This window comes from Cebus imitator, unplaced genomic scaffold (assembly GCF_001604975.1).
Source record: "Cebus imitator isolate Cc_AM_T3 unplaced genomic scaffold, Cebus_imitator-1.0 Scaffold67, whole genome shotgun sequence".
Classification (NCBI taxonomy): domain Eukaryota; kingdom Metazoa; phylum Chordata; class Mammalia; order Primates; family Cebidae; genus Cebus; species Cebus imitator.
The window spans coordinates 1,625,603-1,630,922 of NW_016107382.1; positions in this window are offsets into that span (position 1 = coordinate 1,625,603).

Genomic DNA, 5,320 nt, shown 5'->3' on the forward strand with positions numbered 1-5,320 from the left:
CAGACACAAACTTCTGCCTGCATTGACATTTCATTCTAGTAGACAGACAGACAATAATCAATATACATGAGTTAAATAGATATTATGCTACATGGTGGTAAACTCTATGGTGAAAAATGAAGCAGGTAAAGGAATCTGGGGGAGGGGACTGACAGTTTAAATACTTGTTTATGGAAGGCTTCAAAGAGGACATAACATTAGACCAAAGCCTTAAAAGAGATGATAGAGGAGGCTACAGTAATAACTTGGGGAAAAGAGTTCCAAGGAGTAGAAACAGCAAGTGCAAAGGCACTGAGGTGGAGGATACAAAGTATATTTAGGAGCAGTGAGGAGACTACTATGATTTGAATAAATTGAACAAGGAGCAAATATAAAACTGGACTTCAGAGTATGCATATATTAGAAGAAAAAGAACTGCTTTTAAAGATTGTAAACAGTTCGCTTAAGTTACTTGTAAGTCCCTGAAAAGCATTAAAATCCTAAAGTTCATGCTTATAATAAATGATCAGTGATCCTTGATTCCCTGTTATTAATACTTCTTTCTTTTTTTTTCTTTTTTCTTTTTTTTTTTGCTAATCGATAATAAAAAGTTTTTGCTCTTTACGGAGCAAAAACATACATTTGTCCAACAATTGTTTGTTAATACTTTCCTGTTTAACTATCTTATTTAAGGGGAATATAGTATGAATAATTGGGGCTTAATAGTCAATTAGTTAATTTGATTTTCTAGAAATTTATTAGATCCAAGGTGACTTTTTCGTTTTGGAAAATCAAATATATATTATTTGCATATTTTTACAGTCATTATATATTCACCTCATATATTCCTAAATAGAACTATTGCAGATCATGGGTAACAAATACATATCAAATAAATTAGAGATAACTCTGGGAAATTTCTTGAAAATACATATTCAAGTTGGAATTTCTTTTAAGCCATCATACATTGAAATAACCATCCTTTGAGTCATTTTCTAATTACTCAAAACTAAAAGACCTGCTTATTTCAGTTGAAAGTGAAAATTTTAAAGAGAAACCCTCAATTATGGGGTAAACCGAGACTGTTACACTTTTTGTATATAAATTTATGCACTTTCTGAAATCAGCCATGAATTATGAGTTTTTAATACACTGAGAGTTTTTGGCATTCATTTTATATAGTGTAAGTTTCATAGTCAAATAGCGTAGCTAAATTCTTTCTTCATTCCTCATGTCTGAGACAGGAAGGAAAATGACTAAGTGGATTTCTAGTTCAACTGAAACAGCTATGCATTTCTTTTTGTGCCCAGACTGAACATTCTGTGAAATAAGAACATAATGTTTATTATAGACTTTGAAAGTTTTTACCCTTCTGAGCTTCAGTGATACATCTTTATTAGCTAGCATTATTGAGAAGGTGAGTCGCAGAATTGTATTAATTCGTTGACAGATGACACTGTTAACAACTGAAATTAAACAATAAAATTCAATGGACTTAGGAAGAGAGATACCCAGAGGTCCTCCATGTGTATTTAATACAATAACTTTATAAATCACTTATTTTAAAAAACCTGGAGTCTAGAAATGGAACAGAATTTTATATTAAACAGATGTAATCTCTGTGCCTCTTTAAAATCGTGTATCTTCCCAGACTTAATATAAATCCCACTTACGCCTTTATTTCAATCTTTGTTATCAGTACATTAGCCCTAAGCCCTTGCCTGGTCACTTAGAACCTTTACTAATCAGGTTTCCATGCTCAGCATGGGCCTTTTTGTTTTATTCTAATTGATGGCATATAATTTTAGTACAGCCTGTCTCCTGTAGATTGTTTCCTCACTTTATACTTCAAAGTTACCACCTTGTTGACTAGGACTTGACTAATTCTTTTTGCCTTTCCTAAACCTTCGTCTGCCTAGACCAATCATTGTAGACCCAATGGAAACCCCTTTCATCTTCTCATATCATGAACCCTTGTAAGTTTCTTTGAAGGTTTACATTCTATCTATTAGGTGTCTTTTTCTCACGATTTATCATTCATTCACAAAAATTTATCAAGGCCCAATTTATTTTTAAAGTATGGCTGAAAATGTACTCACCATAGATGAGGGCTGAAGGAGAGAAGAGTGAATCAGATTTGTTGCATGCTCTTGAATCGCATACAATTTTGTTGAAAAAGTAGGAAGGCAAACAAAATACAGTGATATATAGTGGTAAAAACAAGTGTTTTCAGCTTCCAACACTCTTTGCTGAAATTTCATCTCCAGTGGAAATTTTGGGGGGCTAATCAGGGGAGGAAAAACTACTTGCATTCTTCAAATGCACACACAATTGACTTGGCTATCTTGTCACATACTGATAGGATTAATATTTTAGTACAGGGAAAGGTTCCTAGCGTGAGCCTTGGGAATCCTGAGTTCTGATCTCAACAGACCCTAAGTAAGAAACTTGCCTTGGGTACCATGTCACTGCTTTGAACATATCGTCCTGATTAATGATGAATTCCTTTATACTTAAAATACAAAGATCTTCTCATGTCCCAGGTAACATGAAATATTTTTCCCCTGGGGTAAATGTTATTCACTTTTCCCTTTCAGCAAGATGTACCCATATGATGCTCTGATGCATGACTAAACTATACAATAAATACTATTGGAATAGTATGTATTCTGAATTGTAATAAAAGCAACTGTGATCTACATGTAGCTGGAAATGCTCTTCCTCTCAAGAATTAAGTAAGATGGATCCAATTCCACATTCACTAGATTGTGAAAGATAAATTCTATTACATTACTCTGTAGAGTTTACATTCTCATGTTTATTTCTAGGTCTGAGCTCTTGCTTATGCTACATTATTTCAGTTTAGAAATGGTCTTATCATCTCATATGCACTGTATCTGACCTATGCAGATAGGATGTGCTGCTTTATTAATAAATTTCCTTAATGAAAATGTGTGATGGTAGCAGACATTATTGAAGTTTTGAAATGATGAGGAATTTATGTTTAAATCAGTCTCCCCACCAAAAAAGCCATATATTTATTGTTATGCATTCCTGATGAGCCAAGTGGTTAGTGATGAGCAAAGTAGATAGGAATTCAGTTCAGGAATCAGAGTGCCTGGGGTAGAACCCTGGCTTTACCATTGCTATGAATCATTTTGTGACCTTGGAAAAGTTACTTCAAGTCTCTGTGTTTCAGTTTCTTCATGAGTAAAATGAAGATGAAAATGGCACCTCCTTCAAGAACTTTTATGAGGGGATTACATCTATTAAGTCATATACATTGCATAGAATATTCTAACATGTAAGTGTTGCTAATTAATAGGTCTAAAGACCTTTGACCATTTCTAAACTCATGCTTTGTATGGTTGCCTTTGTCCCCACTCCCAGGTCAAATTTCTATTTTAATGATTATTATTTTGTTTAATATAGGGCAGTTTTACCATTATTATTTTATGACCAATAGCCTTTGGAGTTACTATTCCAAGTGGCTTATCAAGGCATTTTCCTAAACTAGGACACACTCTTCATTAAAAACAATTCTGAAAGCAATGGACTACACATTCAAATATATATTATACATATGCACATATATATGTATGCATATGTATATGGGTATAATATGTACATTCTTTTATGGTCAGTTGCTCCCAGAATTCCATGTGTGTGTTTGCGTATATTTAATATCCTTAATTTGTATAATGTAGTTTGATCCAATTTAGCTGCATATCTTCGTGCATGGTACTTGAGGATGATACTTGGACGTATCATCATACTTTGATTATGAAAGACTGACTTTTGCTAAACGTCACCGGCTGAGTGCAGCGAGTAAAGAACAGCGTTCTAATAAGGCTCTGTCTACTCCTCAAAGTCCACACTTCTACTATTTCTGGTCAGTTATCTCTGTGATTTTATTTGATCCTCACAGCAATCCCATGAGGCTAGCACTATTATCACTTTTTACAAGCAAGGAGACTGAAGCTTAGAGAGGTTAAGTGAGTTGATCAAGGTCATACAGTTAGTGCCAGAGCCCAAATCGGTGTTCCTTTTGTAAATCTACTTCTAAACAATTATGCTGTATTAACTCCCACCGCAAAATAGAGGAGATCAGATAGGGTCCGCGGATCTAGGTTAAATATATTGTTAGGATGATTTATTCTAATATACACCACTTACAGCCACAGTGAAAAAGATAACAATTCCCTAAAAGAATTCTACAGGAGTCCATGGAAATGCTAGCATTTCAGCCCAACTTAGCTGATGGAATATAGAGTTAAAAGGCATTTACCTCTTAGCAATAGCCTTCCTGTTGATCCATAAGATGCAAATGAAACGTTAAAGTTAAAACCAAGTGGGAGAAACTACTTATTTTGAGAGGAAAAAATATAGTAAAAGAGCTCTACTCTATAATACTATTAATATAAGGAGAACTGGAAGAACAGGAAAGCAGGCATTGAGAAAAATCACAGCTGAAGATGGATCTTAATAGTTTAGAGCATGAAAAGACAAATAATTCAAAAGTCAGTGTGTGTGTGTGTGTGTGTGTATGTGTGTGTATGTGTGTGTGTTGCGAATCTCCAATCTCGCTGGTGATAAAAGCATAGTTGTAACGATTACTAGTTGGCATCCTCTGCTGCAGACCAGTCTCACACAAGGGTGACCCCGTGATGCACGAAAGGCTATTTAATGCCCCATCGAGGTGCTTCAGGGACCAAGATTTTTATTATGCTTCGGGGATGAGAGTTGTGATCCTGCATCCCTGATTTAGAGCCACTTAGAGCTCCCACAGCTCCACCCCGGTGTTCTAGAGGAAAATATTCCTTCATGCTCTCTGCCTGATTTGAAAGCGACCCAGCTTCCCGATGTTCCGCCTGGGAGGTGGTTCAATCTTTAGAAATTGCCTGAGAAGCCTGTCCATCTCCTGGAGTGCCTGGCTTTCGAAAACGGACCGGGACGGACTTGGCTTTCAGGGTGAATAATTTGAGGATTTTCTGTCTGTAACTTAAAATCACCGCTTAACTCAAAATAAAAAAAATTGACACGCGCTCTGGCTTTTGAGACACTGGGAAAATCCGTATGACGAAGTACGGGGTTTAGAAACTCCGGGTTTAATTTCCCCCGGGAAAAGCAAATACCTTCTGTTTGGTACCGGGCAGTCGACTCACGCGGTCTTCCTTCAAAACAAAGTCTACCCCAGCCAGGGGTGAGGGGAGCGGTGGGGTGCGGGAAGCGGTGAGGTGAGGGGAGCGGTAGGGTGCGGGGAGCGGTGAGGTGAGGGGAGTTGTGGGGTGCGGGGAGCGGTGAGGTGAGGGGAGTTGTGGGGTGCGGGGAGCGGTGAGGT